Genomic DNA, 25079 nt, shown 5'->3' on the forward strand with positions numbered 1-25079 from the left:
ATTATAACACACCTCTTAACAGGATATAAACAATAATCAGAATGCTCAACCGATATTTATGCACCACCACAAACGCCTCTCTGCCAAAGTCTAGTGCTGCCTGCGTGATTGGACACAGCATGAATTCCATTCAATTAGCTGTGACCCAGGGCTCTTGAGCCTTCTAAATGGACATCTTAAGATCACATTTAAGTCAGTGATGGATCCTAACCTTGTACAAATAGAAAATAAGGAACTGCCTCCCTTTAAAGTTTGGATGTAAAAGGGTTGATGGTTAAAGAGTTAATTTTTTCAGAGGCATTTTAAATCATTGTCAATGTCATTTAAAATATAAATGTTATACATGCCTGTCAATTATTTTAGATCATTAATTTTCCTAATGTATCCTTTTATGACTACTTGGTTTTTATTTTAGAAGCAATATACACACATCTACTGAAAGTTCATCACAAATTTCACACTGTCAGCAATGTCTGGATTATTTTAAGAAAGGAGAGATTAACAAGAGAATGAGCCTCTCTGAGGTTATCTGACACCATTATTCCACCTCTCAGTTCTTGAAGTTGAAACTAGTCCATGAAATAATACTCCAAAAGTGCTAATGTTAACAATATCTAATGAACAAAGGCTCCCATGAGAGGATCCTGGACTTGAAACATTGCCTTTAACTGGTTTTCTTGAACCAGGACAAAAGCAAGGAGACAATTTTCTCAGAAATGTTGATCTAATCTTCTGCAATGACCAGCCTCTGAAGGACTTATCAGCATGTGCCCAATGGACATCTGTTCCCTGGAGTCTGAGGACCTTGCACAACTCCTGGGTTTTCTGCATCTAACAGTGGTAATGGTGCCTTAGGTTTATCTGGGCCTTTATGTGGCATTAACACAGGATATCATCTGGTCTATTCCAAAACCTTGGGAGGAAAGCTTGGCTCTCTCATCACCTCACACACAGGAACACTATTGTCAGGACGATTCACTGAATTGGAGGCTCCCAGAATAGACTGATTCTCACAATCACCTTAGGGACAATGACTGTTATAGACTCCCGGCATTCACCAGAGACTCTGATCAGGTAGGTCTTAGATAACACAGTCTCCCAAGTAGCCTCACATTTACAATCATCAAACTTATAGACAGGAAGCCAAACTGTCAAAACAGGTCTTTGGGTTAGATCCATTTCCAAACATTAGCACGGCTAGCACATTCTACAGGTAATACTGGACACAAAGATGATTAGGGTATGGTTTCTGTTTTTGGCAACCTCAAAGATGCGTGGCCTTATAAAATGTCATTAGGGTAATGACCAAAGAGAATATGGATGGAAGAATCTGAAAGGGAAAGGTGAAGAAAGGGGGTGACAAGCAGGGGCTTTGAGAATAGGGAAGGCATCAAAATGGATAAGGTAGGCGACACAAACCTAATTTGCTTGCATTACAATTCAAGCATAGAATCGATACTGCACAGTAGTCTCCAATACACACACACACACACACACACACACACACACTTCACAGCATGCTTATACAACAGAAGATGGGGGTGGGGGACAAACAGGGAACACTTATCTAGTGCTTACAATATAACCAACACTTAAAGCAATTTCCAAGTATTGACTCATTGAATCCTCCTGGCAACCCTACAAGGCAGATGTGCCATTACTATTCCACTTTCCAAAGGAGGAATGGAAGGTTAAGGAGTCTGCACTTGAGGTTGCACAGCTAGTAAACATGCACCTGAATCCAGGGGCAGCTTCTCTGTGGGTAACCACCAACAGGTTCTGTTCTCTAGTGTATTTCCATTTGCTGAAAGTTGCATCCCTCCACCCACCCTAAGTTTTGATCTGATGATTGAAATCAGACATAATGGATATCTCAGAGTTGTAATCACAACTAGCTTGCTCTATTAGCTTCCTGTTTGCAATTAAACACAGACATGCTACAACAACAACATCAATAATTCCACTGAGGAATTAGTTTGTCTGGACTGACAACTTAAAGTATCAAGAGCAGTCAACTTTCTGACAGCTAGGGTACGGCTTTAAAGCATCTGCCTAATGTTTGCCACAAAGATTCTCCTGGGAGTCAGTCACAGGATCTTGTCTATTATCTTCATCAATCTGAAGAAATGGTGACAACAGAAAAATATGCCAATCACTATCCCCTAAAAGACACACACTCCAGAGAAACACGAATTAACCCAGAGAGCACTATAAGGGGAGTCAGTGCTCCCCTGTTCCTGCTCTTTGAAATTTCCCAGAATTTATAAAACAATAGTATCAAAAGCTTAGGGCTTCCTCTGATGTTCACATCACTTTTTTTTTTAAGGATTTTGTAGCCAATCCTCCTTTTCAACATGTTTTAGTTAGTCCAGCTAAAAATTACACAGTGCAATATTTGGACAAAACACACACACACACACACACATACACACACAACTTTACAGAGACTATCTTTTTAATCAAGAGGAGAATCTTCTATTTTTCCAAAGGATGGTAAAAACAGGTGCCATGGAGTACTCTGAGGATAACATGAGATAGTGCATATAAACAAGCTTTGAATAACTCTGCACTGATTACTTGGTCACCTTTGGGTCAGTTAATGATTTGGTACTAAATGAAATCCTCCAGGGTCAGGTTCTGTAAGAGGACGCTCTTCTCCATCCCTCAGCACAGCTGCACAAGGCCATGGAACAATTTAGTTAAGTGGCCAGAAGAATATAGCCCCCATCCTAGATGCAGCATTAGGCTGCGTGGTCTCTACCAGAAGGGGAGTTCAAAACCTACTTAAACTGGTGGGAGGACTACTATGGGAAGGCATGTTTACATGTGCAATTACTCTTACTCCCACTCATTTACAGAATATTATTAATGGGGCAATTTTATAAATCCAATAGAAAATTATCTCATAAGTGGTCCCAAATGTTACCAGCTGTGACAAAAATGAGCATGTTTTCATTCAGTCGTTGCAAAAAATATAGCAGCAAGTTTTCAAAAATAAAATTTTATGTCGATTGGATATAGCAATAAACTAGTAATGAAGGAGATTCTTTCTCCAAGAATAAAGCATCTCCTTGCAGGCAGGCGTTCAGGGGGAGGTGGCTGGGTTCTAGAAAGCATTCATTCATCCCTAAGAAGCCTGGGGACTCCCCAAAGTATATAGTTCCTAATTTGTAAAACAAGAACACTATTACTACTTTGCAAACTGCTTTGAAAACTATAAAGGAAAAATGAGCACATAGAGCACATTCATCTCATACATTATACAACTTTGTATAGGATGTATATTTTGTGCATAAGATGGGAAATGTTTATCAATGTATTTACTTTAAACACAAATAGTCACCTCATTTACCTTTAAGCACTTGAAAATCCATCAACTATGATCTTAGCCAAATTTCTTCTAAGCCTCAATGTAACCCCTGCAGTGAGACCACCTCTGAACTCCAAGTCCAGTCCCTCAAAAGGATTAAATCTGAAACACACCACCTCCGCCCCTGCTTTGGCTGATCACGCTTGGTGTCATTAGCGTCTATTTAATATGGCAGCTGATGCCCTGTGGTCCCTTTGCAAATGGGGGGAGAGTGGAGCCTTGGAGAGAAGTGAATTATAATTGCCTGCCGCAGGACTGTGTGGCGCTGCCTGTGACAGCAGCAAATGGGGAAAATAGGAAGGCATCAGAGAAGGTCTGTTGTTCTGATGAAGTGGAATTCCTAGAACACACTGTGCTATAAAATGAGATTTGGCTCCACAGTGCTGGGAGCAGACAATGGGTTCAATAGTACCCAGCACTGGTTGCCGGGCATATTCTAGTTCCTCTAGTCAGAGCTGCCTTTCATTCAAGGGAGTAGGAGCCACTCTAGAGACTGGTAAGGAGCGAGTGTGTTATCGTCCAGAGAAAAAGCTGAGAGTAAGATATTAGCTGGGAAACCCAACAGAATTTCAACCAGGATGGCTGCCCCATCACACATATAGCTTCTCACACTCAGTAGGGTACATCTTCCACCAAGTCTATAATTTTCTTTCTTTTAATAAACAACTATAGGAATGATTGGTAAAATGTGTCCAGTCTCTTAGCTAGATTAATTAGAGACTCGTTTTTGGAAAAATCTGGGGGATAAAGAAATGGATCTTTCTCAGATTTTTACCTCTGGAAAGGGATAGGGGAAAAGGAGGTTCAGTGACCACGGATGGGAGCGGGGCTGCAGGGAGCCCATAATTAGGGTCTTTCTTCTGTGTCTATATAAAGTCTGAGCCCCTAAAAAGAAACAAGGAGCAATAACATCAATGAAAGTGTTTTTTCAATTACATATTACAAAACTACACCCTGCCTTAGAAGAAATTATCTGTCAGTCCATAGATGGGTACTAGGTTTCTATAATAATAAGCCAAAAATGAGTTAAAATTTGTTCCCAATTGCAAAACTGAGAGACAAAAGGAGGTGGGAATTCCTACTCAAAAAGTGCCTCAAGCACTCAGAAGACAGTTTTAGCCGTTGAAATCAAAGATAGTTAATTGTGGTCTGTACAAGTAGGTGCAAGTCCATCTAATTACCAATGGGGCATTGTCAAACCAGTTTGTCCCTGAAATACCCACTTTACACTGATTTCAGTTTTTTAAAAATCCATTTTAAGCCAAATATTTGCATAAAACTACATTGAAGCGATCACCAATTATTAGTAATAGTAGGAAATAAAGTGTTCACATTCTATTGGAGAGGCCCAAATGAAAGCAAAATGTAATCATTTTTATAAACCATTTATTCAAAACAAAATACTTATCAGAAAGCAAAACTGTGGAGAAAATTCTGCATTTTGACACTTGGCTTTGAACGGTGTAATCCAAATGGCCCCAGACTGCTTACCTTCTTGAAAGGTCTTGGCAAGGTACATACATACAAGCATATAAATTTGTAGAAAACAAACATTAAATACCCTTTTTGAGGTTTCATGTTAAGAAGCCCTGGAACCAAAGTCCCCAGCTATGGAGAAAGTTGTTGTTTCCCAACAAGGTCTCCACCCTAAGCCAAAGGGACAAGTCTGGGCGTTGATGGTCAGTCAATCCAGCCCACTCCTGCCTTATTTGTTGAGATCGTTAGGACAGTGCCAATTAGCGCCTATTTTGATGAAGGTTTTTGTGCTGTGAACATCTGTCCACTAGCATCTGGCCAGGGCCCAAGTCCATTTCATAAGAAACGCCAAACAGCTGTCAGATGGTCCTGGCTTTGGGTGAATACCAAATGAACTGCCACTGGGGAGAGCCTCAGTTCCTATTATCCATCTCTGGGAGACACCCAGTCTCTAAGCTCTCACTTGTTAGCACATTCCCCAACCCCTGACCAGCAACTTCTTTATTTTTGTGAATCAGACTCTGCCCATTCGAGTAAAAAGTTGGAATGGATAAAGCCAGAATTAACACTTGCTTGCTTGAGAGTTAATGACCAGTTTGGCCCTTGTTTTTCTTCCTCAATCACCCAACTTTTCTGTGTCCTCACATTTCTCAATGCAGCAGGGTGAAGACCAGGTCAGAATCGGGATTTACTTTCCAATCTATCCATTTTGCTGGATAATGGTTCAGCTATTAGGTTTTGTGAAAAACAAGTGTTTAAAGCCTATGACTCAATTTGACAGTGTAGTTTACCAATATAAGTAGTTAATGGAACGTATAAATTAAAGTTTTACTGTAGAAAATAAACATGTTTATATCTAGTATGTTGGTTTTTGAGTCAGACATTAAATGAACAGATACCTTTAGGCTATCTTTGTTAGTGAAAATTTCTGAATGTAATGATTCCAAATATAACATTACCTACAATCCAAACACGGCATTCAGAAAACTCTCCCAGTGAGGAAACCCTCGGTATTATAATCTCAAAATCACTATATCTGTTCCCTGAGTACAGGAAAGCCATAGCCCAGGGCATGCAGCACCAGCCTGACAAATACTTGCTCCCAACTGAGCACTGGACTCAACCAAAGTGAGAAAAACTTAGCTACCTCACCTCTAATGCCTCATTTAACATTTTGGAAATATTCAGTAGGATCCAACTTAGTTCCCAGCATGTAGTGGACATGTACTGAAGATTTCCTAAATGAAATGAACTGTGGTCATTTAGTTGTTTTGAATCAGGCTTGCACACACAAAAGAACATAGAAAAAAGACAGAAGTGGGCAATAAACCTCATCTGGACACTATCACGCCACCATCTTGTCTTTACTGTTTTGACTTCCATGCCAAGAACCCATACTCTTCTGGTGACAAGAACACTAAATTTAGTCAATTCTATTATATCAAATAATAATGGCTAACTTGTATTAGTGTTTACCATGTACCAGCCAATATGTACCATTTTGGTACATATTGTCTCAATCATCAGACTCACTCTATGAGGCAGGCAATGTCTGTACTCCCACATTACAGATGAGGAAAACAAGGAATAGATTAAGTAACTTTCCCAAGATCTCATGACCAAGAGAATAGCAAACTGCAGAACTCATCCTTAGAACTACTCCATCGCAACACTCCTCTACAAGAAAAGAAGCTGAGTCCCAAGTGTCATTTGGATTATCAATTGTATTTTGTGTGTGTCTAGCACAATATAGTCTAAGTTGTTTTTCTGATCTTAGTCTCAAAACTCTGGGACAAACACCATCATCATCATGATCATCATCATCAACTTTTATGGAATGCATGTCAGTCACTCTGCTAAAGTGAGCTAAATGTACTTGGAACATTGTCACATTACCTTCCTAATCTGCTGAGAACACCAACATTATAAATGCAAAAAATAGCTACGGAGTCTGAAATTTACTCTCCCCATTTATTTTGGTCTCTGGGGTAAGTTTATTCTTCATTCAAGAAAAAGCAGAGTTGGCACTACTATCAGAAAAGTACTTAATACCACTGTGCAGGCTGCAGTGTGCCCTTCTCCTTAATATCTTCAGAGAATGATCTTTAAAGTGCTCGAACTTACTCTTTGAAGATTTGTAATAGAAAAATGTATTTAAGTTCAAGAACTCTTCTCTGAGGATTTACCATAAACTTTGAGTCTCTCTGATCAAATATTTCCCACCTAATGATGGTTGAAATGCCCTTTTGATAGTTACAAGTTTTTATTTAAACTTATTTAGACCAAGTTTATTTTAACATGTGTGGCTCTTTTGCACATAAAGAAATAGAAAATAGAAATGAAATTAATTGGACAGTTCTAAATTTTCTTTTTCTGGTGTTCCAGTCTGTATTCAGAGTCTGGCTTCAATTTGTAATCATCAGTGTGTTTTTTGGCAATGTTATCTGTGCCATCAAGAGCATTGGCAATGGGCACATTTTAATTTATTCACAACTTTTCAACCCATGTACCATAAACTTCTTATCTGTGTTTAGAGATAGTGTGTAGCCAGGCTGGGCTGGTTGCTGATTAGATGGTGTTTTTTTCACTTTTCTCAGGATCTAAATAAAAGTGGTTGTGCTGAAATTAAGTAACACTAGAGGGCAGCCTACAAGTGAAGTTAGAAACCAGAGACAAATCTGTGCAATAATTTGATATACAACAAATAAGTAATCTATAATTCAGTTCTCAGCGTTATACTACCAACTCTAACATGGTGTCTCAATGCTAAAAAATAATCCTTAACTTTTAATTAAATGTGCCTTTAAAATAAGACATCAAAGCAGTTTCATAAAAGTAGAAACTCAATTTTTGGTAAAGCCCCCTAAAGACACTTGATGTTTCTGATCTTGTTTTATTTTTACTATTCAGTTTTCTTTTTAAAATAAGGTGAAATTAAAACTTCCATGCTACAAGTTTTATTTAAATATCCTGAAAGAGAAAAACAAAAACATGCAATGTGAAAGGTAAATATAGAAAACTCATCTTTTGGGGATTTTTTTTATAGTATAAATATTCTTTAACTAGCAGAGACATTGGATACTTCTTCTGGACAACTGTACCATGTCAATATTTATCTAAAGGTTAAAACCATAAAATAAAATCTGTGCTACCCCCTATGCAATGAAGGCTTGTTCTAAGTAAAATATTAAACACCATTTTTTTTCTTCCACTATATAAGCAGAGTTCAACTTCAGCATACTGCAGTACAAAAAAAAAAAAAAAAAAAAAAAAAAAAAAAAGCTTAGCTGTCTGATTAACACTGTCTTATTAAATAAACAACACAATTGAAGTGTTATTTCTGTTTTGTGAATTACATCATCTGCAACATTTCATTTGCACCAGGCGATTTAAGAGATAAACACTCATATAAATATGCCCCACGTGGAGTGAGGAGGAGGGATAAGCACATGTACATCTGATTTCAAAATTCAGACTTTCATAAAATAAAATTGTTTAGAATTTTTAAAAAATGGGAAACAGTGGGGTCCATACACACCCTGATTCTTACTTGGGGAGTCATTTAGCACTGAGCCCTCCCACCCTATTGTAAGGCCAGTTTTTACAGATGCACTGGGTGGTGTTTCTGCCCTTCTGCTGTTATCCACCTCAAATTAGGGTATGAGACTCCCTAATGCTGGGAAATGTTGTGCCATGCTAGACCAAATGCGCCCATCTTTAACCATTAAGACTTTTAGCACTCTTCTTATAGAGCTTGGAGGAGCACAATAGAACCGGGTCCAAATTTTGGGTGTTCTCATAAGTATCACTTAAATACGGTTGATAACACCTACTAGCTACATATTTTGTCTGTAAACCAGAGTTTCTTTCTTTGCCAGTGTCACCACTATCCACTTACCTCCCCAGATATGACTTATTTTGAGGGGGTGCCAGGGATTAAATCCAGGGGTGCTTAACCACTGAGCCATACCCCCAGCACCTCCCCCCCCACACACACACACATACTTTTTAATTTTTTAAAAAATTTTGAGACAGGGTCTTGCTAAATTGCTTAGGGCATCACCTGACTTTGAACTTGTGCTCCTCATGCCTCAGCCTCCCAAGCTGTTGAGATCACAGACATGCGCCACCACCCCCAGATCAGGTGTGACATGTTGGAAACATTTTTTATTCCTTTTGCTTCTTACCTCCCATATCCAACAGGTCCCCAAGTCCTGGCAGCTGAACTTGACAACATAACCAGAATTTCCCCCCCTATTCCATTCACACTCCTACTAGATTTATATTTCTAAAACACATCGCTGATGATGTCATCTTGCTGAAAAGCTTCATCTGTATGCAGAGACAAATCTCTCTTTCTGTCCTCAAGACTTGTTGCCGCCATCACCCACACCAGTGTTCCTTTCACCAGGAGGACCACACTGCTGCTCGGAGGCTGTTCTCCCTCTCCCTGTTTCTAGGCCTTTGCTTCTGCCTTTCCAGGACTCCCTGATCTTCCAGTCCTTGTCTCCCACCTATCAGAATCTCACTCTTTCTTTAGACACAGCTTAAAATCTTCCTCCTTCACAAAGCCCTGCCTGACCTCCCAGCTGAACAGAACCAGTCCCACTTGTCCTGAGCATCCTCACCACTCTTCTTCTGGGACAGAGAATAGATAAACCTAACACTAAAAGGATTTCTCCCATATCTACTTTTCCCTAGAATTTGGGCCTAAGGATGGGTCTACAGGAGGTACACAATGGGTACAATCATTTGTCTCTCTGCAGTATCTAGAATCTTTCATGACTATGATTAGTGTTAAATATCTCTCCAATGAATTAAATTAAACTGCCACTTTCACTAGGCTTAGTGGCTTGAGTCAGAGTCAGATGACCTGTGTCAGAAGGAAGATGCACTTACGTGATGACGTACTGCCCCTTGATTTCTTGTTAAAAATGTGTTTCTCTGTTACGGTTACAAGTGGTAAGCCCAGGAGGATATTCCCGCCAGAATATCTAATTCAACCTTGTCCCTCCTGTTCTACCCAGTGCCAGGGCCAAAGTTGCCACCCTTAAGTTACTATTATTTTTATCCCTACTATAAAACAGGACTAGAATCCCAAAGAAAAGCATCCACCATATGCCTACTGATCTCCTTCAGGAGATTTTGATTCAAAACTCCAAGGGCCTCCAGAGACAATATCCCTTTTCATGGCCCTCACCTGAAAAGCAAGAATTTCCACAGCAATTGCTCTGAAGTCTCAGGTGGAGTCCTCCTCAGAGAGCTACCTGCATAATAGACATCATCTGAGAACATCTATGGTTGGAAGACTGTACTTCTTTTTTAAATGTGTTAAGTATTGAGCAAACAGCACAGTGACATGTTGGAACACAAAATTCAAATTCAGAAGGTTGGAGATCTTATTCCAGGCCCTTCCTTAACAGAGATGTGCTCTTTGGCAAATTACTTGACCCCACTAGCCTTAGTTATCTCATCTTTAAATTAAGAATAATAATACCTACCCTGCCTAACCCATAATAATACCTACTCTGCAACCCAGAGTTATAATGAGATAAAATGAGGCAATGTTTATAGACACACTTTGAAAATATAAGCACTGTATAAATGAGTCTATTATTAATAACACCATTAAGTACTGTTGCTGCTGATCACCATCAGCATGCCTGACTACTAGTTCTAATGTATGACTCCTTCAAAGAGGAAACTTCTTCCTGGGCAGAATAGCCCTATCTGAACCCCTCAGTGCTGGGAGCAAATTACTTCTTCCCAAGGATGAAGACAAAGTGCCACCAGGAAGGGGTTCTGTGCACGTTAAACATGGGCAATGAGAAACAATTAAAGATGCAGAAACATTATATTTTTCCTCCCGTTAAGACTAGGAGTGGTTGACAACAGGCAAGAAAATACACTGTCCTAGTCCCTTTCAAGTTCTGCTCAGAAGAATTTGCATTTCAATAATAAAGTGATAATGTCAAGTTATTCACAGCATTTCAAAGCTTTCTCTTGCACACCTGGCTAGAGGATCTGCTGGAGAACTAAAGGCAGCCATTTTCTAACAGTAAAGGCAATTATGTTGTCCTTTTTATTCTTGGGAACGGATATGTTTGGGCAATATTAACAGGTCTTGTGTTCTGGGCATGACAAAATGTGAAACGAAAGCTCCACCCTCCGAGATATCCCTGGAGAATTAATTAATCAGCATATTCAACATGTTGAACTTCCCCTCATCACATATGAGAGGAAACACCTTGTAGATAAAAGATGACTTTTTAATGGAAAACTTTTCCCTGTTCTCTGAACATCCCTTTAAAAAAAAAAAGTATCCAGAATGTTAACCTTTTCTCTTAGCTCTGTGAAACTCCTCTGTTCTTTCTATTGACACTTCTTCCCTAGGCAAACCAGGAGCATCAGGCAGTGTAACTTTATTTCCACAAATAAATAAAGCCATACTGCATGCAGTGGGACAACGACTTTGAAAATGATTTTAGATAATCACTACCTAGAACACAGTACAGCAAATATTACAAATCAATTTCATTTTGGTAATTTCTCATTAAGATACCTACAGATGGGTAAGTCTAATTGTAAAAGCTAAGCATTTATAATTCATAAGCACAAATTATGCTAAACTAGATGGGCTATATGCTATTAGGATTTTGTGTAAGTTACAAAAGGATTGTTCATACATTGTTCACACAGAAATTTAATTCGTAAGTTGGCATTTATATATTATATCCAACTTTTATTAGACTCTGTAGTTAAAAGTTGAATGTAAATAGCGCATTAACATTTATAATTCAACATCTTGAGGTCTGTTCTGAAATTATGGCACAGGGAAAAGTACTTTTCACCAAAAGTAGGAGCCAATCCTCTCCAGGGTCAACAATATTCCCTGGCTGTTATGTTTAGCACTCAGTGAAAGTACTTTGGGGCAAAGGAAAAGATACTTGGTCCACTGCTCCCAGCATATAGCTTGCTTTTATTCAAAAGAACTGGGGTGCCATACAAAATCTATTCGGTCTTCAGAAGCAAAGACCTTGAACCCAGCTAGGAGCCAGTAAAAAACAGCAATTTTGATGAGTAGATTTCTTTAAAATTAAAAATGGTTCCTCTAAAGAGTCAAAGACTCCACATCACTTGTAAATTTCAGTTATTCCTCAAGTGGCATTTCACTCTTTATCTGACCATTCTGAGAATGAAGCAGAATCACACTTTTTCATTATAATGAGAACCTAGCATGGTTTGCATGGCAACATAATGCAGGCATGTTCATGTCATTGTTGTCTGAGAATGTTCCCTCTAAATACAGCCTCCAAAGCACTGATGCCCTGCAGGCACAAAAGAAAATCTATAATCAGAAATCATTAATTAAGGTTACTTTAAGGCCACATTGTACTTGACTGACATCCACACAAAAAGTAATGATTACTTTTCTAAAAACTACATGTGCAATATTATGTCTAACTGGATACCCAAGAGTAATTGCAATCTAAATTCACCAAAATTTCTTCTTTTAACAACAAAAGAAAAAGTTTTGATCTTTGTCTCACTGTTCTCCTCCACTCCATATCTATCTGTCTGTCTGTCTCTCTCTTCTTTTCAACAGCTAACTCAGGAAATACAGCAAAAAGAGAAGGAACTATTTCTTATCCTGAAAATAATCAGGGGTCCATTATACTGAATTTACAAATGCACATTTTCTTGGCTTCTGGGAGACCATGAGGGGAGGTGGGGAAGGGCTGGGGGAGAATTGCAGCCTATAGCTAAGCCAGACCACATGATCAAAAACTGCTGTGACACTTTAAAGTGTTTCTCCACAAGGAATTCCGGTGCCCAGAAGCCTGGTGAAGCCAGTAGCAATTAAGGCCACGTTATCCTTTTAATTTACTTCACATTATTGGCCTCTAAAATCAATCATTTAGTGTGGTTTGGTATAGGAGGGGTCTATATAATAGGCACGTGCATTAAAAATGCTTGTTGATCTTACACAAAAATTTTGGCAGGCCAGGTCTGGGGAAATTTAAAACGACTGCTTTTTTGAAGCTCACTTTGAAATAAAAAACTAGTCATTTTCTAGTAAAAAACAAAAAGTGGCTAATTTTCTAGATTAGTCCCATTTGTAATGAATTCAAAAGTTTTCTTCTTCTGAATGTGCCTAGATACTCACTTGATGCCTTGCAAGTTCTGAATTCAGCACTATTTGCTTCAAGTGTGAGATTATTTTATGTTTTAATCTACAAATAATTAAATTGCTTGGCTTAGACTAGTAGGAGTCCTTGAAAGTCCACTTGAGAAACGGGAACTAAAACAATAAGAAGTTTACTGGTATCTGTTACACAGGCCAAATTTACCTAACAAAAGCAAGCTGTGTCCCTCATCACACATGAAGCACATAAATCACTGGAGTGTGTGTAGCACTCTTCTCTCGTAGCACTTTGCTCCCCAAATCTTTCCTTGACTGAGTCACACAATATATATATACAACCGGAAAGCTTTTCCTAGTCATCCCTGGAGTTAAAACTCAAAAAAAAGCAAAATATTAAAATTCTTAAAGTAATGAAAATTGTTTATACACTCAAGAGCTGACAAAGCAGCTACAGTCCCAAATGTGTTATCTTTTTTTTTTTTTTTTCGCAAAATACAGTAAAATGGTCTCTAGTTCCTCCTTACAGAGGAACCTAAAAACTAAAGGTTAAACCTGAAGTAAAACTCTAAATGTTTACATTGTCAAAACAAAACAACACACAACACTGATGATGTCATTTTATTTATTTAGCCATTTGCAGAGCCAAAACCAAATTATGAAGCTGAAATTTTGAGCAAAGTCATGAATGCCCTCTTTTACCTCTACATTTATGTATAACCCTTAATGAAGAATTCACACCCCTTTGCTTTCTTGTTGAAAGATGAAAGTGACATCAGCTCCTGGACCGTAATTTCTTTTTCACCAGCAATAGTGAGTAAGAGGCAAATCCTGGAGTAAATATCAGCTGGATGTGCACATAACAAGGTCCAGGGAGACACTCTCAGAAGTTGTCTCTTTTAATCCAACACTGAATTATATGAGAAGCCATTTTCAGTTCTTTCTGAGCACAATTGCCAAAATAACTGCAAAGCTTGCAAGCCCTAGTGTGTCTGAAACCCTTCCCCAGACACCCCAACTCAATCTGAGGCACTGAAACTATGGCAACCGAATAAGAAAGCAGCCTCCATGATTAATAGATGAAGATCCCAGCGACAGTGTCTAGCTGGGACCATCATTCATGATGAGAGCAGAATTAGCACAGAATCCATCTCGCAAACCATTAACAAGTATTCTTATAAAAATCAACTCCACAGCCATTCTGCTGCACATACTCGAGAGTTTAGAATGCTGTAAACAATTGGGTTGCTATTTATCGCTTACTATGCAGGGATGAGAATGTTCTTAGTAACTCAGATGCTCACAGATTTAGAATAGTAAAAAGCTGAATAGAAAGAACGGTTTCCACCTGGGCATTTGAGGCCTAAGAACAAATGCATTCAAAACCCAAAATATGTGAATGAAAGTCATGTGGTTCTCCGAGGTAGAAAGGAGGAGGGACAGTTGTCGGGTTGTTTTGAGTGTGTTCTGTGGAATACAATTTTTCATAAAGCATTCCATTTTCAGGAAAGGAACATTTCCATTCATCAGCTCAAACAGTATTCTCTCAGTTTCCTCATTCAAGGACAGTAGGAGTCTGGGGGATGGGTGGGGAAGCACTGGAGGTGCTGCAATATTAATGAAAAGATTGAATACTCTCCTTAAGAATCACCAATAGGAAAAAGGAAAGAAGAGCCCAGCACAGACAGCTCATCTATAAAGTTCCCACATAACATTAAACAAGAATTAATACATTCCTAATTTCTTCTCAGTCCCTCCCTAAAAGGTTTATTTTCCAATAGCATGTTTTCATTGGGCTCAGTGCCAGCTCCTATCCTGTTCTATACATGCCTCAAATAAATTGTGGCCAAAGGGTGGTCTTAGAGAAATGAGAGAATTGAAGGCCAGGAGGATAATTTAAAAAGCATCAATTTTAGAGTCCCTTCTGTTAAAATTTTCAAATTGGCATGAATTCTTTGAATTACATTTTCTGTAGATGGCAATTATAGGTTAGCTGGAAACCACTAGAAAGTGCCTAGTCATATTAAAGGAAAGTCCCAGGTCAAAAGGCTGCACCTAAATGGAAATACCTATTACTTAACGATACTTTCAAAGCAAGTCAACACTCTGGCTGTTTGGGAGGATCCAGTCCTTCAGTCTTTGGGCCACACTCATGGCTGATTTATTTCAGTCTCTTTACATCCCCTTTCCAAATACAGGATTTGAGAAATTCTTTTTTCCCCCCTGGATGATAATAACTGTAATTCTAAGCCATGAAGGGATTCCTAGAAGACACAGGGGCAGCAGGAGTCCTCAGGGATTTGTGGTGATAATATCAATTTATGTCTCTGCTGTGCCTTTTATAAGCCAGATTTTTCTCACCAACAAAGACTTGTATGACGATCATTTGAATCCAGGTAGCAGGGTATCAGTCAGTATAGCAGCACTGTCTCTACTCTGGTCAGATAGGGTCAGTCCTACCTTGCTTTTGTTTGCAGACTCATTGCTCTTCCAAGCTGACTTCAAGCATGACCAGGAAGGAGTGACCAGGCTGCTGCACAGCCACTCAGAAGACCTTTTTGCAGAAATTCTGGTCATTACCTCCTGGAAGAGGCTAGTGGGAGCAAAGCTTTTCTCCTGCAAATTTTCGACTTGGGAATTCAACTCATCCCTGAAGAGTCTGCTCTCAGCTCTCAGGTTCTAAATGTAAGTGCAGATTGTGTATTTTATTTTTGAGTGTTATTAAATAATAGTTATAATTAAAAAAAAAAAAAAAAAACTATCCTTTAGGCTCTCATTTGACATGAAGACCTGAGCAGCTTACTATTGTTTTATTTATAATAGTTTTTTTTTTCTCCTTTCCATGTTTTGGGTGTGATATTTAACTTCCAAAGTTAGGAAAAGGACATTACTCCTCTTCCCCTGCAACTGATCTGTTCACACGCTTTTTGGCTGAAACCCATGACACCATTAGTGGGCTTACGGTGTGTATGCTCATTTCTAGTCCAAAGGTTGTTTCCTCTGCATCATCTCTTTATATTACAGATCCATTTCCTTATGTACTTTTCCCCACAAAACACTCTGCTTTTATAAAATCCATTCTCTGGGCATTTTCCAGTGACTCAAATAAAAATAACACCTTATTTTAAATGGGTACTTGTTGTGTGCCAAGCATTGTGCTGTGCAGTTTACGGATGCTATCACATTTTTTTCTTCAGCAACCATAACATTATCATCATACTAGCAATTTACACATGGAAACTGTGGCGGGAAAGTTACAGAACTAGTTCAAAGTTTGTTTGTAAATGGCAAAAAGGGGGAGGGAGGCGGAATAGGCAGACAAATCCAAGTGTTCCTGCCAGAAAACTATTGCCTCCAGAGTTATCCACTACATTTCCTCTGACAGTCCCTCCACATTAATGAACTTCACCCCACCAAACCTAGTGCATTTGCCCTTTATTATGGCAAAGATCAAAACTTCCCTCCAGTACTCCCGGTTCACCCTGATGTGTCTGCTCGACATTTATGATTACATTGACGTATATGATTTCAGAACTTAACTGGACAAAACAATTCTCTTACTTTTTTTTTAAACAATGCCTGGCCGGGTGCCACTCCCATGACCTTGCCCAATTTAATGGTTATATTTAATGCAACCTTTATTTGACGTGGATGACATTCTGATTAATACAGTTGCTGCCCACAATCTATGTGGATTAAGCATTTTCAATGAATTCAAGAATATTATTTAATTTCATAATGTGGTTTACATTAAAACTGCAACAATTGCAACTACTCAACAGAATACAGTCTTTATAATGTAGCAGATGATGAAGTGGGGTCTCCTTATGACCAGAGTCCAGGGTGGGAAGGGCAGTTAGCATCAAACTTTCCAAATTTCCAGAGTACATGTTATATTTCATCAAATACCTTCACATTTGTGCTTCTTCCTGATATCCTACATAGTAAAAAGAATAGGTTTACTATTCACAAATTTTATTAAAAATAATGCAGTCTCAGAGGAGTTACAGTGGCTGATCCAAGGAACTAAGAATCTGGAACTCAAATTTTCTGAATCCAAGTACAGAGTCTTTGACAAGTTATATGCGTTAACAGGCATAACTACATTCTCCTACAAGAAAATGAAAATGTAAAACTATTGACAAACTCCAAAAATGCCAGAAGTTTCTGTGGCCAGCAGTTAAAATGCAGAACAAATGAGGCCAGGGTCAAAAGCTCCACCCCATAAATGCTGGCAGTCTCCTTAGCTCTATTTCTTGGCAAGTTGCTTTTACCTAACTCAGCCCTTCTTCAGCTACAACCAGGTGCCTCACAGATGTGTGCTTTTAGCCATAGAAGGGGACTGGGTGAGATTGTGGGAACAAATAGGCTCCAATCCATCACCAAGACTAGAAAAACAACATACAGGTGAATGTCTCACTCATGGTACATGAGACATCATGCCTATGGAATGGAAGTCAGGAAGGGTCCTGAGTGCAGATTATGTGGGGCTCAAAGGCCACAGGAGGGATTTAGGCTTTTACTAGAATAAGATGGGAAAAGTATCTCAGCTGAGAAGTCATCTGATTTAGCTGACCTGAAAAAAACAAAACAAAACAAAACAAAACAAAAAAAATACTGCTATGCTGAGTAAAATTGATAGGAGCCAAGAACAGAAGCAGGGAGACTAGCTGGGACTTTGGCACAGTAACCTACAAAAGAGGACCGTGACTTGGCCAACGTGTTAAGTCAGTGATGTGGATGACCTGGAGGAAGTCAGTGAGCATTCTGAAGGTGGAGCTACCATGGATGCAGATGTGAGAGAGAGGAGTCAAGGGTAATTCTTTAGTTCTGAGGCCTGAGCAACTCAAAGAATGGAATTGCTATAATAGAGATTATGAGAAAAGCTTTTTTGAACATATAAAGTTTGAGATGTCTATTGAGTCCCAGTAAACACTGGCAATTTGCAAGCTCCAGGATAGAGGTGTAGGTTGAAAAGATTTTTTGAAAATCATCATAAAGTAGTGATAGTTATATATGATACTCTCCATTAGTGTAATTAGAAGTATTCTAATAAAAAAGTTTTGCAAGAGAGCTCATCTATTTCACAAAGCAAGATACCCTTGTGTATATACTGTACTGTAATAGTCCCATGCTGAGAAGTAGTCCTGAATCCCTTCTCCCCTTGAGGTTTGTGGGTATGACATCTTATTTGCCCATTTCAAAGGGATTAAATGCCTCCCTCCCTTCCCTACCTTACCATATCCCCAAGAGACAACCATGTGGTTACTAGCAGAGAATAGCTCAGTTGCTCTTGCAGCACATTTAAAGGCAGATGAGAAAAGCCTTCACTCTGAAATAGGCTTGGCTCCAAGTGAGTGGGGGGCACTGATTTTGGAGGTCACTGCAGAATACGTCAAGGCTTCCCCTTTCCCTGGCAGCACAAATGCAGCTGCCATGACACAGAGCTCTTAAGAAAATATGTTAAGGAACACCCACTCTGGGACTAGGACATTAAATTGTCTAAATGTGTGTGGGGGGGGGGGCAGGGAATAGTGCAGAGTTAGGCTTTACACTGAAGCAAATGGCAGATGCCTAATTAAAGCATTCGCAATTAGTTTGGCTTGTTCTGGGATTCCTTCCTACAAACAAATAAGATGGGAGAATATATTAGCTCTTGGCAATCTAGTTCTAAAAAAACTTTTGGTCCCATCATCACTCTTTTATACTGCCCCCAAAAGAGCTAATCCACTATATATCCCGTGTGTGTGTGTGTGTGTGTGTGTGTATGTATGTAATGTTTTCCCTGTTCAAAACAATATTTTTCTTCATTTCATATAGGTGTACAATTACCCATTTACTTTTAAACCACAAGTACTTATTTTAAATTTAACACAAGTTTTTAAACTTGGATCTCTTATTTCATGTTTACTTTTTTTCTGCTTTAGACTGTCTTACAAAGCACCTCAGTTAAGTGTATCTAAAAACAGGGAGAGGGGATTAGTCAAGATCACATTAAAGTTATCTATAAACTAGAATGGGTAAACCAAACTCAAAGAGCTAGTCCAATTATTTTCAACAGATAGTTTAGGTTAATAGGTGGAGACACAGTTCTGTCACTATATTTAAGGTTAGATTAATAATTAACTTTGGTGCCTTGGATAGTTTAATCACAAAGACTAAACACAGAATCTTTTTTTTTAAAATACAGAAAATGCTTGAAATCTTGACTTCTGCTAGCCATTTGAGTCAAGTGTGAGAAAGTGAAAAAAAGTGTAGGGTATTTCAATTCAGAATTGAACCAGGCATCTTTATTTTTAGGAAAAAAGTTAAATAAAGAATTAACGTATCTGTAACCATTAATCTTCCCCTGCCATCACAGTAGCAGAATGTAGACTTAATGCCCAAGATGTAAGTCCGCGGCAGAGGGTGGGGGTGGAGGGGAGCAAGGGAAGACAGACAATTATCAGGATTAAAGAAAAGCAAGGCAAAGGCACTCAACCTTTCTACCCAGGAAAAACTTAAAAACCAGCGCTGGGGGGCATTAAATAGCTTTTCTGAGACCTGCTGACAGAATACTGTAACTGGCTTAAATGGCTTTTCACACACAAGGCAAAGAAAGTTAACGTACAAGTAGTATAGATGTGTGTGTGTGTGTGTGTGTGTGTGTGTGTGTGTCCGCGCGCGCGCCAGTGTTTTTAACCTTTCCTTAACAACTCGATTTCCATCAAGAGTAAACAAGGAGCGATCCCTGGGTGGCTGTGCTTGGCCTCCGCACTCCCCAGTCACCTTTCTCCCTTTAGATCAACCCGGAACGGCGGGCAGGGCAGCCTACTGCGATACAGGATGGAGACTGCCGCTGAAAATGCTTGCCCTGGCTGTGCAGACAGCGCCTCCAATCTCTTGTTCCTCCCCTGCTCCACACACACCTGGCTCTCTGCTCCGCTCCTCCCCAGACATTCGGAGGCTGAAATACCGCGCGCTGGTCACAGGAGGCTCGGGATGCTGCGCTTGGAGCTGACCACTCGCTCGCCAGCCAGCGAGCCCATGCCAGTGTCCACACGCACCCTAACACCAGCCTCTTCCAATATGGTAACCCCAGCATCCCATGTTTTACCCCTGTACACTACTCCCACCCCCACCCAACCCTTCCCCGACTGCTTGAGAGACTGGTCCAGCAAGTGCCGCGCGGGCCGGGAGGCGCCACTCTTCTACCGGGCCGGCACCTAGTTTTTAGCCTCATCCGGGTTGTCCACACAATTCCCTCTGGGTCTGGTTTCCCACAGACTCAGCACGCTGAGCCCTAGTCCTGTTATGCCCGCAGCCCTTGGCTTTCAGAGAAACTTTCCAGAAGTGCCTGATCCAGTGACCCCGCGCTGTAAAAGGGGAGGAGGCGCAGGGAATAGGGGCGGTGAGTGAGCAGGAAAGACATCAGAGTCAGGTTTCCTTTCCCGAAACCCTCAAGTCCGGGACAGCTCCCTGGCTCCCTCCGTGCTGTTCAGGTGGTGAGAGTAGGGAGGAGACCTCAGGATCCTGCTTTGTACCATATACCATAATGGAGAACTGAGAAAAACGTGGAGAATAAGGGAAAAAAGACTCTTCGCACATTAATAGGGTCAGGCTGGGTGGGTGGGCACTGCCTGCTTTGATCCCGAGCGTCCGACTGCCCCAGAGGCAGCGCTGCAGAGTTGGGACAGCCACAAACCGGGGCCTGAGCAGAGTCCTTGTCTGGGTGGCAGGCACAGGGCTATCACTAGTCGTGTCTCCCCCACTTCCCCCTCCAGGGATACCTCCTTTCTAGGGAGGGACCGCACAGATCTTGGAAGAGGGGGCAGCAGGGGCCAGGCTCAGCCTGTGGGGCTCTGTGCTTGAGGGAGACGCAGCAGCGACGAACTGTATCCTCGCAGCTCGGGTGGGAGCTGAGGCGGGGGACAGGACCTAGGGCGGGGGCGCCGCGGCACATAGAGAGGCCGCTCCAGGGCACTTATTCGAGCAAACAAAGCCCGGAACCTCTGGTGCCAGAGGCCTCTGGAGAGGGAATCTCACCAAGAAGCAAGGCGCGTGGGTACCCAGGGCCATTACAAGTTTCCCGCACTCCACAGAGCCCAGCCCAGACCCAGCGCTGACAACAAAAGATTCTCTTCGCTTCCCCCACGGTCTCCACAGAACCTCTTCTCCCACCCCAGAACCTAAACCTGTCACTGGACGAAAACAACGCTGTTCTACCCAACCGCCTCTAGCCCTCGAGGGCCAAATCCTTTCCTCTCCTCTTTTCCTGCATTCAACACTAGGTCTGGGTGCTTCCGAGAGTCCCACCCTCTCGGGTTCACTCTGCCTGCTGCTGGCCGGAGAGTGAGAACTAGCCTCCAGTCCAGCACACATACCCCTGGCCCGGGCAGCCATACCCCGGGTCGCTGTCTGGGGCGGCGCCGGGCGTGTGCGCTAAGCGGGTGGGGAAGCTCTCTACAAGGAGCACGACGGTCTCTGGGGCACTGGGATGAGATGAGCTGCAGCCTGGGCTCAGGGCTGCTCCCCCAGGACCGGGCAACGCTCGGGAGACAGAGACAGAAGACGAAATAAGCGCAGGCACCACAAAGCCCACAGAGCGCACGGGTGATAGCCCCGGGACCCTTAGGCTGGAGCCCAGTGGTTCAGAGGTGGGGCGCGCAGGGACGCCCGGGCCGTACCTTTTCGGTGCATCGACGAGCAGGCAACCAGGGCTCGGAAGGAACTGGTACAGAGTGTATCCCATTTAGTAATCCATTATCGAGAAGATCTCTCCGGGCCTCGAGCTGCGCTCTTTCGTTCGCAAGCCTTTGTCATTCCTACATGTGTGCTTGTCTCTTTTGGGGCAACAGTCGTGAAGACTACTTTCTGGGATACAAGCGAGCTCTGATCATCTCCAATGAAAGGCGGGGAAGGGGAGATCAAGAAAGAAGCCAAATATTTTTAAAAAATTAAAAGGAAATAAAAGAAAGAAAGAAGAAGAAGAACCAACAAGGACGAGGGTAAATGTTCAAGAAACTCTTCTCCAAATCCAAATTCCACTTGGATTCCACTCCGGTGAGTCCCCTTGGTGGTGTCTGCGCCGATTAACAAGTCATTTCAGGACGGGGGGCGGGGTGGGGGCTGGGGCAAGGGTGCAAAGCGCTGTCCCCTTTCTGCAGCCGGAGCGCGGTGGCCGGGGTGTGGCGATGCTGGCCGCTGCCGCACGCTCCTTAGGCCGGCATCGCGGGCATTCGGCACCACGGAGAAGCGCAGCTACTGCGTCCCGAGCGCCTGGGCAGCTGAGTGCGCGGGGAGCGGAGTTGGCTGCAGCCTCACCCCGTGCAGCTCACTACTCCTCTGTCACCGGAGAGGCCGACGCTCCCGGGCGGAGCCAAGTCCCGGACTGGATTGCGCAGAGCGGACTCTCCTCCTGCAACCCCGCCTCCTTTGGCTGGCGTCTCCTCCGACCCAAAGGAGAGCTGTGGTGTGTGTGAGTGCCAGTGAGCGATGCTGAAAGGAGAACCTCCGCGGTGTGGCTGCAGGTGGAGCTTTGGACCGACTGGCCAGCGCTGCTGCCTTCTACCACAATTCCCGGCCCTGCGGCGTGCTAGGTTGAGGTCCCAGCGGGGGCGACACTGGTTGGAGACTAGCCCTCTCCTCCCCTACCCCCACATCTGCTCTAACAGGAAAAAAAAGAAAGAAAGAAAAAGAAAAATCCCGGGAAGCTTTGCTGAGCCCTGCCAAGTCAGAAAAATAAATAAAAATAGACGTAGTGCTGGAGCGAGTTACAAGAAAGAATTTGTTCATCGATTTTCTTAAATGGAAAAGTTTGAAAGGACGAGAGTAAGTGAACGGCAAGACTTTCTAATTCTGATTACTGTATCAAGAGGTAGATTTTAGAAATGATGGAAGCTCTAAGAACCCATTGGATAGAAGCCGAAGAGGTTAAAAATACTCTTGGAAGATAAGCACACAGCTATTAGTTACGCACATAAAGCATGTTAAGTAGGTAAACTACAGTGCAGAAATGGTGTTGTCCGTTTTAAAACTTCTTGGTTTTGAAGTCCACGATGTGTGGACTGTTCTTACAAATGAGTAAACTTTAGAGATAAGACGCAAACCATGTCAACGAGAACCCAACAGCTTCATGAAAGGGGAAAATCGCAACCCCTTCCAAGGCGCTATTGTTACGATCACATGAAGAATGGCAGGCACAGCCTTCCTCCACCACTTGGACTTACAATAGCCAAGACGTCTTGCTGTTACAGGCTTGTGCCAACTGGTCAGGCCACACCAAGTTCCCCTCCCCCAGCCGCTGCGCTCTCCGGGCTGCGCCGGCTGTGTCCCGCAAGCAACTGCGCGCCGCGGCTGCTGCTCCCCAAGTGGCTTAGCAGATGGTGCGGACCGCGGCCGTAGCCTTTAATGAATGTTAACACCAGGCGGCCAAAGCACAAGCAATCTTTACTAGTCATGAGGTTGGTGGAGAAAATCAAAGGAGAAGTAAGATCAGAATCTTAGACCCGGTAAGACTGAGTGGTCTCAGAAGCGGTACCTGTTCCCTAATTGAGGTTAGCGTCACTAATAAGTCCACGTTCTGTTTTTTTCAGTTCCTGCATTTACAGACCTCTACTCAAGGATGCAGAATAAATCCACATACGACCACATCCTCCCTCACTCAGCACACCTCTTTTTTTCTTTTCTTTCTTTCTTTTTCTTTTTTTTTTTTTTTAATTACATAAACCACCTGGAAAAGATAGGAAGAATGGTCAAGCGGGGGGTGGGGGGAAAAGTCAGTTGTCCTGCTGTTCTCCAAAACTGCCAGCAGAGGCCGCTATCTCCACCTTTCCTAGGCAAGCAAAGGCAACTACAGATATGGCGGGGGGGGGGGGGCGGGGGGGGCGGGGGGGGGCGGAGCGCGGTCCTAGGTGCGGGCGCAGCCCCTGTGGCTCCAGAAGCTGGCTCGGGATGGGGACTGAGGAGAAGGCTGGACGCTTGGCTGTGGGCTGCGGTGGCCTGCGTGGAGGGCGGGCTCCTGGAAGTCACTCTACTATCCTGCTCTGGCTGCCTGCACGGCTCTCAACTTTTGGCTGCTCTACTTAATACCCAGATTTCGGCTGGTGATGGCAGAGCCAGTGCAAATGGGGTACCCAAACTCATCCTGGCGCGAACTGGCCGCCTAGTGGTTGGGCCTAAGGCTCCTGGAGGTTCTTGGTCAGGCACTTCCACCCTGCTGGGGTCGCTAAGGCCGCTTCCTTACTTTCCGCTGCTGATTTACATGCTAATTGGGTCTGGGAAAAGTTCTTTAATTGGCAGAATTAGGCAGAGCAAACGAATTGTTTCACAGTCTGAACCAAATTAATTCCGGGTTTAGCTCCTTCCCTTGGAGAAACAAACAATTAAGTTGTCTTGTTTGCTTTATGGATATATTGGAAATGCCCCACATCGAGTTTCAGGATATTGTTTAAAGGGAAATTATTTGCAATATTAATACGTGCATGTTTAATTTGTAGTAACACTGAACCAAAAGGCAAGAGATTAAATTTACCTAATTTAAAATTGTAGAATACAAGAGGGAAAGAATTTGAGTTTACTTTTGCACAGCAAAGACATACCACCCAAAATCTTCTTGGCAATTATTAGATTCGAAAGTCTTTCCATCCAGTTAGGTGACCGTTGTCCTGACCACGTCATATTACAATTCCACCTGCCCAAGAGAGATGCTCCAGGAGAGAGAAAGAACAGCCAGCTACTGTAAGCCTCCAAACATCCTCGAGGGAGCACCTTTGGGAAGGCCAGCCAGCGATGAAACCTCTTGATGTCATTTCCTCTTCCGTGTACCTCAGACTTGCTCCCAGCTGTCTGCCTTAACTGTTGAGTAAAACCACTGCGCCTTCAAAACCTTTGAAGCCTGCAGTTTACCCTGGTCCTTGGGAGCCAATGAGAGTTAAAGAATTACCACATTACAACTAGACAAAACTCTAGCAGGTTTTGTAGTTAAACAGCACAAAGTGCTATCATTAAGGCCTTGTTCTCCTGAATCCTTCTGGGGTTATGTAACTTACTAACTGGTGATATTGAGCAAGTCACTTTTATTTCTGGAGCTTCTCTGGAGTCACTTATTCT

At 42.1% G+C, this 25079-nt stretch overlaps 1 protein-coding gene across 3 annotated transcripts in view; it reads right to left on the reverse strand.

Moving 5' to 3' along the window:
- Positions 1-22310, reverse strand: part of Sema6a (semaphorin 6A) — a 124955-nt gene extending 102645 nt beyond the window's left edge. For all 3 annotated transcript variants that reach the window (XM_071612203.1, XM_071612201.1, XM_071612202.1), the window contains exon 1: positions 21656-22310. The gene's annotated coding sequence lies outside the window, so the exon portion shown is untranslated. The remainder of the gene's footprint in view (positions 1-21655) is intronic.
- Between the last annotated feature and the right edge of the window lie 2769 nt (positions 22311-25079).

Source organism: Marmota flaviventris, chromosome 5 (genome assembly GCF_047511675.1).
Source record: "Marmota flaviventris isolate mMarFla1 chromosome 5, mMarFla1.hap1, whole genome shotgun sequence".
NCBI classification, from domain to species: Eukaryota; Metazoa; Chordata; class Mammalia; order Rodentia; family Sciuridae; genus Marmota; species Marmota flaviventris.